Source organism: Salmo salar, chromosome 19 (genome assembly GCF_965601325.2).
Source record: "Salmo salar chromosome 19, fSalSal1, whole genome shotgun sequence".
Lineage (NCBI taxonomy): Eukaryota > Metazoa > Chordata > Actinopteri > Salmoniformes > Salmonidae > Salmo > Salmo salar.
Genome location: NC_138309.1, coordinates 30782326 through 30796454, shown reverse-complemented (window position 1 = coordinate 30796454; position 14129 = coordinate 30782326). Strand labels below are relative to the sequence as shown.

The 14129-nt window shown below is 40.3% G+C and overlaps 1 long non-coding RNA gene and 1 other non-coding gene across 2 annotated transcripts; both read right to left on the bottom strand.

The window, feature by feature from the left end:
* Positions 1–7487: 7487 nt before the first annotated feature.
* LOC145862262 (uncharacterized) lies at positions 7488–8933 on the bottom strand. The gene is made up of 3 exons (XR_014381564.1): positions 8159–8933; positions 7895–8071; positions 7488–7804 (listed from the first exon to the last, which is right to left on the bottom strand). It is a non-coding gene; the product is annotated as an uncharacterized LOC145862262 (long non-coding RNA).
* Positions 8934–11608: 2675 nt separating this feature from the next.
* Positions 11609–11663, bottom strand: LOC123729059 (U7 small nuclear RNA). Its single transcript, XR_006760842.1, has one exon. It is a non-coding gene; the product is annotated as a U7 small nuclear RNA (small nuclear RNA).
* Positions 11664–14129: the final 2466 nt, after the last annotated feature.

The window sequence follows — 14129 nt, the reverse complement described above, 5'->3', positions numbered from 1 at the left end:
TGAGGGTCTCCAAGTTGACTGTGTCTTAGCAAAGAGGGAAACACAAACACACATATTACAGGATTTGAAGACAGTGGAGAACAGGTAGGGATATACACACAGTAAGGGTCTGTTGCCTTGTAGCACCCCTGGCTGCATAGTTATCCCATTACATCACTGGCAAGCAGCCCAGTCTCTGAGCAAGATGCCGAGTGGACACAAATCAAGGTCATGCTCGAGGAATCCACCAATCCTCATTTAATTTCAAATAATCTCTCTCCCTAGCCCTGTCACTTGACCTTTGTGGGCTTCTTTATAAATCGATGATTGGTAAATGGTTTCGGTAAAAGGTTGGGCCGTGTTGCTCAATTCAACTTAACAGCCTCCCAGAAATGTTACATGTTGACATTTCTCCACAAGCCAGGATGCCATCAAGAAAGAAAATGGTCTACAAATGATATGGCTCAAGTTTACTATCTCGGAATTTAAAGGATGTAAGTTGTATGTTCATTCGGAAAGTATTCAGACCCCTTGACTTTTTCCAAATGCTGTTACAGCCTTACTCTAAAATGCATTAAATGATTCGTTTTACTCATCAATCTACACACAATACCTAATAATGACAAAGTGAAAACAGGTTTTTAGAAATACCTTATTTGCATAAGTATTCAGACTCAAAATTAAGCTCAGGTGAATCCTGTTTTCATTGATCATCCTTGAGATGTTTCTACAATTTGATTGGAGTCCACCTGGGGTAAATTCAATTGGATGGACATGATTTGGAAAGGAAACCATATTTACATAATGTCCCACAGTTGACAGTGCATGTCAGAGCAAAAACCAAGACATGAGGTCGAAGGAATTGTCCATAGAGCTCAGAGACAGGATTGTGCCCAGGCACAGATATAGTGAAGGGTACCAAAACATTTCTGCAGCATTGAAGGTCCACAAGAACACAATGGCCTCCATTCTTATATGGAAGAAGTTTGGAACCACCAAGACTCTTCCTAGAGCTGGCCGCCCAGCCAAATTGAACAATCGGGGGAGAAGGGTCTTGGTCAGGGAGGTAACCAAGAACCCGATGGTCACTCTGACAGAGTTCCAGAGTTCCTCTCTGGAGATGGGAGAACCTTCCAGAAGGACAACCATCTCTGCAGCACTCCACCAATCAGGCCTTTATGATAGAGTGGCCAGACGGAAGCCACTACTCAGTAAAATGCACATGACAGCCCACTTGGAGTTTGCCAAGATTCTCTGGTCTGATGAAACCAAGATTGAACTCTTTGGCCTGAATGCCAAGCGTCACATCTGGAGGAAACCTAGCACCATCCCTACGGTGAAGCATGGTGTTGGGATGTTTTTCAGCGCCAGGGACTGGAAGACTAGTCAGGATCAAGGGAAAGATGAATGGAGCAAAGTACAGAGAGATCCTGCTCCAGAGCACTTAGGATCTCAGACTGTGGCGAAGGTTCACCTTCCAGCAGGACAACGACCCTAAGCACATAGCCAAGACAATGGAGGAGTGGCTTCTGGACAAGTCTCTGAATGTCCTTGAGTGGCCCAGCCAGAGCCCGGACTTGTACCCGATCAAACATCTCTGGAGAGACCTGAAATTAGCTGTGCAGCGATGCTCCCCATCCAGCTTGAGAGGATCTGCAGAGATGAATGGAAGAAACTCCCCAAATACAGGTGTGCCAAGCTTGTAGCGTCATACCCAAGACACTGCCAAATGTGCTTCAACAAAGTACTGAGTAAAGGGTCCGAATTCTTATGTAAATGTAATGTTTTCAGTTTTTTATTATTTATACATTTGCAAAGATTTCTAAAACCTGTTTTTGCTTTGTCATTATCGGGTATTGTGTGTAGATTGATGAGGGGGAAAATGATTTAATACATTTTAGAATAAGGCTAGCCATGTCAACATGTGGAAAAAGTCAAGGGGTCTGAATACTTTCCGAATGCACTGTATGTTGAGGTGTTTAATGTGTAAGTTGTGCAACTTCTGTTTTGAAACAACACAACACTAAGAGCATGGAAGTTACTCCTGGACTGAAGATTCGCATATCCAGTAAGAAGAGTCCTTGGGAACTTATTCTGGCCTCAATTACAGTGACACCCCATAATTATTTTATATTTTTCCTTTATTTAACTAGTTAAATAACTGTCTTGTTCAGGGGGAGAACAACAGATTTTTACCTTGTCAGCTCAGGGATTTGATCTTGCAACCTTTCAGTTGCTTGTCCAACACTCTAACCACTAGGCTACCTGCCACCTAACCACTAGGCTACCACCCGCCCCATCATTAGGCTAGTAATGACACTGTGATATTCACCGTATGGATATCACCCCATCAATATGTGTATTGGGAAACACTGTAATTAAACTTCTTAGGGATAGGGAGCAGTATTTTCACGTCCGGATGAAAAGCGTGCCCAAAGTAAACTGCCTGCTACTCAGGCCCAGAAGCTAGGATATGAATATTGGTAGATTTGGATAGACAACACTCTAAAGCTCCTAAAACTGTTAAAATAATGTCTGTGAGTACAACAGAACTGATTTGGCAGGCGAAACCCCAAGGACAAACCATCCAGGGGGAAAAAACATTGAGGTCACTGTTTTCCTTTGGTTTTCTATGGGAACCTAGATTTCTGTGGAACTTGGTTGCAGTTCCTATTGCTTCCACGAGATGTCAACAGTCCTTAGAAATTGGTTGATGTTTTTCTTTTGAGAAATGAAGAAGTACGGCTTTTCAGAACGAGCGTCCAGCCGAGTGGACTATACTGTTTTGATGCGTGCTCCAGGTCACGCGCTTCACGTTGTTTTTATCCGGTATTGAATACAGTTTATCCCGTCTTAAATTTTATCGATTATTTACGTTTTAAAATACCTAAAGTTCGATTAGGAAAGTTGTTTGAAATGTTTAAGACAGCGTTTACAGGTAACTTATTAGATATTTTGTAGTCATGCTGGGCGAGTTGGAACCGGTGTTTTTCTCAATCAAACGCGCCAAATAAATTGACATTTTGGAGATATAACAACGGGATTAATCGAACAAAAGGACCATTTGTGATGTTTATGGAACATATTGGAGTGCCAACAGAAGAAGTTCTTCAAAGGTAAGGCATTAATTATATCGTTATTTCTGAGTTTTGTGTCGTGCCTGGCAGGTTGAAATGTGATTGTCATGTGTTTGTTTGATGGGGTGCTGTCCTCAGATAATCGCATGGTTTGCTTTCGCCGTAAAGCCTTTTTGAAATCTGACATGGTGGCTAGATTAACAAGAAGTTCAGCTTTCATTTGGTGTATTGCACTTGTGAATGTATGAAAGTGAAATATTTGTAATAATTTTTTTAGAATTTCGCGCTCTGCAGTTTCACCGGATGTTGTCGAAACGTTCCGCTAGCGTAACCCCTATACCAAACAGGTTTTTAATGTGTACAGAGACAGATTTATGCACCATCTGACAAGACTGGCACTTTCTTTTCACCTTTTGATGTTTTGTTTTCTGCTGTCCCTTTCTGGGGCCCTTTACTGAAACTACAATTATATTTCAAAATGGGTGCCATTAAGTTAATTACTGTATTCTGTTTCAAATATATGAATTTGAAATACAATTTGAGATGTATTTTTGTTTTATAGAGGGCCATTATCATGTAACATCCTTGTGTTTTAATTGGTATGTGTTGGTGGGGGCCAACCCCCCCCCCCCCCCCCCAAAGAATCCCAAGTTCTTAGCTAAAAGTGGGCTTGAGACCACCTAATAATATGAGTCTGAATAAAGGTGTCAGGATGCTTCATTTTGGCTGGTGGTTAGCTGAAGTTGGATAGGCAAACTGAATGAGTGTGCTTGCATACTCCCTTAAAAGACCTTCACTTGAAAAAAACAAGAAGCGGCAATAGTACTGTTTGGCCATTTTTAGATGCCATAGCCAGTGTACACATCCTCAAAAGTCAAAATGAATCTAAGATTTTGACATTTTGACATTTTTTGCAGAGGAGATCTTTGTTGCACGATTTTTTATCTAACTAAGATGTTTGGTGCAGTATTTCTCAATAAAAAAATGTGCATGAAAACGAGTCATCTCTCCTTACATGACAACAAAGACTTTATTGAAAAATCCCTAAAGTTGGCTGACCTGAAGATTTGTTTGGCTGACCTCAAGATTTTTTTTCCGACCAGAACAGCCGAAGAATGTCACAAAATGTCATCATAATATATGCACAAACTCTTCCAAACTGTTTCTGCTGGGAACGTGCATTTCCAGACGACCTGCTTTGTGTGTGTGCTGTGACCGTAAACATCTCCAGATCTCAAGAAGTGGATTTGTGTGTTTACTGTACATGTGTACTCAATAGACTGAAAGCTAATCTTCAATTAAACATTGAAGGACAATACAATTGTTGCTGATCTTCAAACATGTCTTTTAAGGATATTTCAAGAAGATGCATTTGATATGGATCTGTCACGTCCTGGGGCCTGTTGCACAAAACTAGGATAAGGGATTAAGCCAGGATATCTTGGTGATCCTGGCTCAATTGATCCGTAATCCGGTTGCACTAAAGATGGATAGGGGGCAGGAGGATATGTTATGGTATAAATTACCATGGAGATTTATTCTGTGGAGCTAGCCTGCTCCAGACCAGGCTAAATTCCAGGATCTATTTAATCTCATCCCTAATGTCAGTCAGCAGTCACCACAAATGGAAACCAATAGTTATTTCACTGCTCACTATACATTGTTATCACATAACTAGACCCACTGTCATTATTTAAACGTTTGTGATCATTAATTTCAATGATTTTGGATAAAAAATAATTTTTAGATTATGTTGCTATCATTAGATAATTTACAGTTTCCCATAGACTATAAGGCTATATATAAAATGATAGAATATTAGGGCCACAGAGGGGAAAAAAACACAAGTAATAATATTGTAACCGGTTGTTTTAAAGGAGGACAGTTGTTAAAATGACAGATGTGGGGCATTTCGTGAAATTGTACTTCAGTATGGTTTCATAAACAAAGACATGCTGATGTGCCAGAATATTAAGTATCACATTGTCATAAGTATCAAAACTGTAAAAACAATATGTAGCTTTTCTGCAGAAAGAACCAGCCTCATAAATTTATGACTTTATCCTTTTTCTTCAGTGTGGCCCTAGTACTCTGTCATATAAACAAATACACATTCCATATGAATATAAAAACACAATGTGTAACATTATGTTCCTTTATTGAATAAGGACAAAACAAAGCAGGTAAACCATCAGCTCCTTTCGAAACTGAAGTCACAGTGACTACAAGATGGAAAGCACAGAATCCAAGCATATTATACAAAATGATACATACACATTCAAAGGTCTGTATATAACACACCCTGCATGTCTGCACACTAAAATAAATGCAGGACAAATCCATACACATCAACTGAACAGACAAATGAATGGATGCAGTAGCCTCCCTGCAGCCTTGTATTACACACAGTATACCCCACAAACATCATAAGAGGCCAAATTCGTAAAAAAACGAACCCAAAAAAAACCCAATTCCTCTGCCACCGCAGGACATATTTAACCAAAATTGAAAGCACACATACTAACTAAAATAATTCAACACATATTGGTCCCTCAGCAGCCGACCACTGTCGTCATCAGGGAAGATTGCCGGATTGTCCCAGTCCATGGCTGGTGGCACTCTGGGGGCCCTCTCCTTCCTCAGGCAGGCCACATTGTGGAGGACAGCACAAGCCACAGTAATATCACATGCCCTAACAGGGCTGACCCTTAATTTGTGAAGGCAGTGAAAGCGTGCCTTCAGGAGGCCAAAGGTCATTTCAACTCTGGCCCTGGTCCTGGCATGGGCATGGTTGTAGGCCTGCTGTGCTTCCTGGGGGTCTGTGAAAGGTGTCAGGAGAAAAGGCTGGCAGCCATACCCCCTGTCTCCCAGCAGCACACCAGAGAATTCACCTGTCAACACAAAATCTCATCATTACTACCTCATAAACACAGTGATATTCTTGACACAGCCATGATGGTTATAAATAGGGGTTGTGTGGCTTACCTTGTGATAGGCACTGATAGATTTCAGAGGCCCGAAAGATTCTGGAGTCATGGACTGAGCCAGGCCATTTTGCCACAACATTGCTGATCACACAGTCAGCATTGCAGACCATCTGAAATCATAAGATGAGGAATATTACACCAATCAATGCACATCACTGGCAATGCAGAGTGTTCGTCAATGGACAATATCAAAAAGTTATGTTCACCTGAACATTAATGCTGTGAAAGGATTTCCTATTCACAAAATCGGCCTCATGGGCACCTGAGGGGGCTTTTATCCTTATGTGTGTGCAGTCCACTGCACCAATGACATTGGGGAAACCTGTCACACAAAGTAATGAGTATCCTACTATGTGTTAACAGTTGTCCTGTAATTTGTAGATCCTCTTACCTGCAATCCTATAGAACTCCTCTTTGATGTCACAGAGTCTTCTGTGGCCAGGGAAGGAGATGAAGACATCTGCTAATGCTTTGATAGCCAGACACACACTCCTTATTGTGCGGCAAATTGTGGCCTTGTTCAGCTGTTCTGCATCCCCCACTGAGTACAGGAAGGCTCCACTAGAAAAAAAGCGCAAGGCCACACAAACCATTTGCTCCACACTCAGTGCATGGCTCCGTGCAGTGCGGTGCTTAATCCTGGGACCCAGTAGTCTGCATAGATACCTGATGCCATCTGCAGAAAACCTGTATCTTTCATATAGATGGTCATCAGGGAAGGCCAGTGGGTCCAACCGGTCCCTGAAGACCCTTTCTCGCCTGAAGGCTCTCCTCAGCACAAGTGCTTCTTCATCCACCACATCTCGCACGAATGGGCATGCCATTGTCAGAGCAGAAAGGAACACACAATTTTGGGCCTTCATATAGGCTAGTGGCCACACCTGGTGCTGGGGGGGTGGGCAAAAGAGGGCGATGCCTTATAACGATGACTTGGTTGTACTGATTGCTGGGAAAATAAAAAAAACCTTAGAAAGATGCCACCGTCCTGTGTGCTCACAATAAGAGCTCATATGTCATGGCTCACTTGACTTTACGAGAATATACCTAATTTTTATTTTGAGCTGTGTCATCTTCTTGGAGCTGGGGGAGGAAAGAAAAATAATGATTAATACATTTGTGTTACAGTTAGCATACAGTGTACATTGAAGGCATATCTCACCTCCCTCTCAAGTTTTTTTATTTCAAGGTCCAGTTTCCTAATTGTCCTCTTTTTTATTTCGGACTCCAGTGCAAGATTTTCCATCTTTTTCTTCTTGTACTGAATGTCTATGTCTGCCAGTTCTATTTGGCGCCGGAGGTGGTTGCCATACAACTTTCTGATAGCTTGTGAGCTCTGTGAACACAATACAATTAGCGCAGCTGGAATTTGGCAGGATGTGGTGTCCTTTTATTAATACGCACTATGTTGCCAGGCTGGTTTTCCCACTGTATAGCATCTGGGTCCTGTAAAAGAAATTAGATTTTTTGATTTTGATGAGGACTCCTCACCATTGTAGAGTAAATAGTACTTTCACAGTCTTAACATGATACCTCATGCCTTCTGGAATCCAGAGAGATGGTCTCCTCCTCATCATCGTCTCCATCATGTGCTGTTGCTGCTGCACTGGGGCCTTCACCCTATCACATTTAATCGGATTCATATTGAAGCTAGTAGACAAGACATGCCAGGCCTACAGTATGCCTTTGATGGAGTACTCACTGGATCAGCATCGTCTGGTGCTTGTGCTGGTGGCTCTAACAGGAACACAGTGCTGCCAGACACTGCAAGGCAATAGGTAAACCAAAGTCAGACAGTCCAAATTGATTCAATATGAATGTGGTTGTATCCCATGTAGAGATGGAAGGACATACCTTGAATGAAGCGGGTGGCATCTTGGGAGGAACCTATGCTCGTCTCTTTCCCCCCAGGGATCCCCTCTAAGACGGGCCTGCCTTTATTTAGCTCCAAGGCCATGTCCTCTGCTGGGGTAAGGTCAGCCTTTGGTGACCCACCACCCGTGCCTTGTCTGTGGGTATTCTTTTTCACTGCTAAAACAGTACAGACAATGTGTGAGCAGGCACCTTCTGGGTACAATATATGCTTGTGCTTTGTTAAATATTAGTCAGGGACCATACCATTCTGCAGAATGTTCTTGTATTTGATTTTGACCTGCTGCCATGTCCGTTTTGGCCCGTTCATGTTTAATCTACACACACACACACACACACACACATTTAATGGAGTCACACTGCAAAAAATTACTTGGTATTTTTGTCTTGTTTTCAGTAAAAATATCAAAAAATCTATCATAGCTTTATACAGTGTGATGGAGTTACTTTACACAATTTCACTCATATCTGCAGTGCATTTCAATTAAAAATTTAACCGTTTCATAATTACAGTACAACTGCATTTTTGGAGATGTGAATTAAATATTTGAATTGTAATTGTGATGTTTCAGCGGAGCGGTGACTGTGTAATTGTGCACTACTTACGCATTCAGGCGGTCTGCAATACTTTGCCACGCTTTTTCTCTTTGCTTTATCACTGTGGCGGTGTTGCCTTTCTTCTTAATTATATATTTTACCTCCTCGTATGCCTCCATGAGGATTTGTGCTTCCGACGGGGAAAAGTACGCGGCTCTAGTTGCCATGGTAAATCAGTTAATCTGTGATCTGTGGCGGGGTCTATTTGAGTGAGCCGTGAGCGCGCACCTATCCAGGATTGGTTTCACCTGGCTTAATGAATCCGTGTCTGCTCATCCTGGCTTGGTCTTTGTGCAACCAATTAAGCCTGGACGCACATGTTTTGGCTTCATTGAGCTCAGCTGAGTCATTTATCCCGGATGTCTTAATTCTACTTTTGTGCAACAGGCCCCTGACCAGTAAAAGGCTTGTTTGTTATTGTAGTTTGGTCAGGGCGTGGCAGGGGGTGTTTGTTTAGTGTGTTTCGTTTTTTTTTGGGCAATGTTCTATGTTAGTATATTTCTATGTCTGTGTCTATTTAGTCTATTTTTTGGTTTGGCCTTCAATTAGAAGCAGCTGTTCTTCGTTACTTTTAATTGGAGGCCATATTTAAGTAAGGGGTTTTTGTCACTGTGTTTGTGGGTAGTTGTTCTGTGTATAGCGTGTTGCCTTACAGGACGGTCTTCGTCGGTGTTTGTTATTTTGTTCAGTGTTCACGTTGCCTTCTAAAATAAAGAAGATGAGTATACACATTCCCGCTGCATTTTGGTCTACTCCATACGACGAACGTGACAGGATCTTAATACGAATCTTACCACTACTGGATGAAATTGTGTAGCAACATTAATCATATTATGTTTCTAATGAACTAGACTATAGGGAATAATTTATGCAGTAATTTATATGGTGAATTGTTCTCTTGGAAGACAACGGATTGTTTTTGTTTCAGTTCAATAACATTTTCTTTAATGGTATTTGCCAAATTCTTGATTTTCTTTTTGTGACAATTTACAATAAAACATATTGTATGTTGTTGATGTTGTACACATTAAACTTTATCCATAACTTCATATTCCATTTTGTGCAACTAAAAGTTTGGAATGACAATTTCCCGTATACAACATCTGAAGACCTGTATCACTATACTGAGAGGGTTTCAGTTTCTAAAAGCATGCATTTGGGTGTTTCTGGAGCTTTTGTTCATTTTTATATTTTAGCCCCAATACTGCAGAACGGGGATGAGGAAGTCAATCACTGGTTGGGGTCAGTTTCTGAAAAACAAGTCAAATTGCAAAAAAGTGTCTGGACACTTCAATAACATACCATTTACATCCAAAATACAAAGTTGGTTGTAAAAAAGTAAACTTCTCCTTTAATGAGACAGTGTAAAAAATAAGGATTTAAATAGGCCAGATAATTTCTTTAATAAGCAAAGGCAGTTATAGTGCTTTCAATAAGGGCCGCATTAGACATCTACCAACATCCTTGATATTTTACTCTAATGTGAGGTTGTACTCAATTGACTGAACAGCAGCACTTGCTCCTGTCTGTCATTTTCTACTGTGCATTCATTTGTTTAAAACTTCTTAGTGATCCCTTCCCACTCGAATCCCGTTAACGGGATTGATTTGACAACATCCAGTGAAATTGCAGCGCGCCAAATTCAAAAACAGAAATACTCATAATAAAAATTCATAAAACATACAAGTGTTATACATCAAAATAAAGCTTAACTTCTTGTTAATCCAGCTGCTATGTCAGATTCCAAAAAGGCTTTACGGTAAAAGCAGACCATGCGATCATCTGAGGACAGCACCCGCATACAATCACATGAAAATCAGATTTCAACCAGGCAGGTGCGTGACAAAAGTCAGAAATAGCGATATAATTAATGCCTTACCATTGAAGATCTTCTTCTGTTGGCACTCCAAAATGTCCCAGAAACATCACAAATGGTCCTTTTGTTCAATAATGTCCTTCTTTATGTCCCAAAAATGTCAATTTATTTGGCGTGTTTGATTCAGAAAAACACCGGTTCCAACTCGCCTAACATGCCTACAAAGTATCTAATAAGTTACCTGTAAACTTGGTCCAAACATTTCAAACAACGTTCCTAATCCAACTTTAGGTATCCTAAAATGTAAATAATCAATAACATTTAAGACAGAATATACTGTGTTCAATAGCGGATAAAAAAAACGTGAAGCGCGTTCCAGTTCACGCGCACCAAACAGAAGAGTCCACTTGGCTTGACACTCACAAAGAACAGCCCTACTTCCTTATTTCCCAAAAGAAAAACATCAACCAATTTCTAAAGACTGTTGACATCTAGTGGAAACCATAGGAACTGCAACCAGGTTCCTATTAAATAGAGCTTCCCATAGAAAACCAAAGGAAAACACAGTGACCTCAATGTTTTTTCCCCTGGATGGTTTGTCCTCGGGGTTTCACCTGCCAAATCATTTCTGTTATACTCACAGACATTATTTTTACAGTTTTAGGAGCTTTAGAGTGTTGTCTATCCAAATCTACCAATATTCATATCCTAGCTTATGGGCCTGAGTAACAGGCAGTTTACTTTGGGCACGCTTTTCATTCGGACGTGAAAATACTACCCCCTATCCCTAAGAAGTTTATAATAACCTTTTTTTTTATTACGCAACTCATTGAGTAGGCTATATTTCAAATAGAGGCGATCATTGTGATCTTAAATGTCACATATCAACCTGGACTCAGGAGTAGACGTAACTTAGTAAACGAAAATCAGGGACACACAAATTAGTATGATATGTTACATTTGGTATGGTATGTATTAATTTGTGGATGTCCGTCATCCATTTCATTTGATATGTTGCGAATTACAGTTCTTATGAAATGACCCACATGAAAACATACTATATTGTATACTATGTTAGGAATACTATATCACTGTAGTGTTTTGCAAACTAGTACTTACTGTAGTATACTGTAATATACTGTAGTATTTACAGTTTACTATAGTTTAAATACTGAAGTAAAATTGTTTATATACTATAGTAATTACTGTAGTGTTTTGCAGACTGTGCTATACTGTAGTATTTACTGAAGTGTTTTTGTTTTATAATCTTTGACATAGAAGTGGGCGGCTTTCTCCTTGAGGAAACCTACTAGAGGAATTCTAAAAGAGAAAATGTTCCATAACCTATAGGTAAGTACAGTAGGACTGGGTTCTGAACGGAGAGTTCCACACTTCTGCTCTTTTCTATAACCTGTAGGGAACTCAATATATGGTCTATACTTGGCATGTAGGTCGATCACTTATGGGGGCCGCAAATTGGAATATGCTAACAGCAGGAATCTCTACTGACTGGTAGACAGAATGTGTGTATCGCCTGGAGAGGAGTTTCAATGGAGACGCTTTGATTAGATAAATCCTAATGCCAATGTGTAGAAGCTGTGGACTATGATTCTATTTGTCTCTTATGCTGGGAGCAAGGGCCATTGGTATAACAAGACTCACATTACGAGAGATTATGCACACTACAGCTCGCAATGCATCATGACATTTTAAAGTAATTCCACATGTGAGTTAGATTTGCACATGTGAAAAAAGTTATTCCACATGTGAAATTGCTCATTAGTTTTTTTCCCGTTAAAGTTTTTCACATGTGAATTTGAATATATTTTTTATTGTATTAGGTTCCTCATTAGCTACTGCTAAAGCAAAGCAGCTACTCTTCCTGGGGTCCACACAAATCATAAAATATTATATAATACATACCATTAATAGACAAGTACATCACAAGGACAGAACTACATTTTTATTTGAAAAATATTCAAACCTTATTTTACCAGGTAAGTTGACTGAGAACACATTCTCATTGACAGCAACGACCTGGGGAATAGTTACAGGGGAGAGGAAGGGCGATCAATGAGACAATTGGATGCTGGGGATAATTAGGTGGCCATGATGGTATGAAGGCCAGATTGGGAGTTTAGTCAGGACACCGGGGTTAACACCCCTACTCTTACGATGTGCCATGGTGACCACAGAGAGGCATTCATTTAAAATGTATACACGCTTTCATACATTTATGCCTTCATAATCATGTGATTCATAGACACTACTGAAAGCAAGTGCAACACATGAAAATGGAAATGCAATTACATGGAGGTATGTTGCAAATAGGCTGACACTTTCGTTAAATTCCCCTGATGTGAATATAATCACCTTTTATCACTAAATCCCCCTGACACAGTGTGGAATGTGTTTTTTTTGGCCCGACGGACACATTTTCCTTGGTTAAAGAAAGAAGAAACTCCGTTGAGCTGTTGAGACCTCTTCTTCCTTTGCGTAGAAGACTCTCAGCGAGTCACAGACAGCTGTGGAGCGTAGCTTTAAAGTGCTCCGGAACATGTGGCTACCTCCTTTGGTGTTCAATGAAACAGGCGATTTAGGTCTAGACATGCTTCTGCTGCTGAACACTGAAATTGTGTGGAACACCATCTGAATCGACAAGATTACACACAATCACATTTAGACAGCAATAATTTGGGCCCTCACGCCTCAAGACTTTGCTTAATCACCGAGTCTTTCACTGTGTTTTATGGGAAAGAACCGTCAACTCCTTAAATGGTATAACCTCAAAAGCATTTAGAAATCCCTCTCCATGCAGCATTCTGTGGCTGTCGGTGGGGTGTCTGTATACAGATGAAGGGCTCTAGCTGTGACTATATTTCATGTGAATGTCCTACATCTTCAGCACTAGCAAACCCATTTGCCTTTTGTGGTGTTGTGGCGTGGGGAAGGCAGATATAGGCCAAACTCTTACTCTTACTCCTACTCTTAGGGAGCCCTTAAAGGAAAACTCCACTCAAAAACTATCTTTTGGTATTTGTTTCATTAGTCCATTGTTGATATAATCCTAAAATGTTTTGCATGTCAGCAATCAGCTTTTCAAGATATATAACTTTCAAAATACAGAAATACAGCCAGTATGATGCATTTTGCATCATATGATGCTGTATTTTTCTTTTTTCTTTCAAGAGGATCAAAGTTCAGAAGAAAAAAAATATAGAAATAGTACTTCCTGACGTTGCTTCGAATCTTGGTCAACTTTCACATGAGATGGTTTGAAACATCAAAGAGTTGAGCATCACTCAAATGTTCGGCACAACTAGGTCCTCTTCATGTGATAAAGAGATGACTTCCACCTCTGTAATAGCTTCACAGATATTCTGATAAGGTCTAGAGATGAACTGCCATCAATCAAGCCAAACATTGTATTTCAACATATAACAGAGGCAATATATTGTCCACTGAAAACATAATTCCTAAATGAATCCTTTATTGAATAGCTGGCAACGACATATGAAAATTAACATGATAAAATGATTATCCTGTCAATCAAAGAGAGAAATTGAATCAATGACAGAGCGATACAAGAAGAGTGATTTAGAGTAGGCACACTGTGCCATGCAGGGCTTGATGAGTCTCTTAAGTTTCAGCGGCATATGGTGGTGATATAATTTTAGTGCAGACACTCAAGTGAATCTGCTTAAACATTTCCCGGGTGGCAGAGCAGCATAGGTACAGTTCAGTGCTTCGAAGTGCTTACAGTACAGTACAGTGTGGTATGAATATATCAGCTCAGAGCTCTGG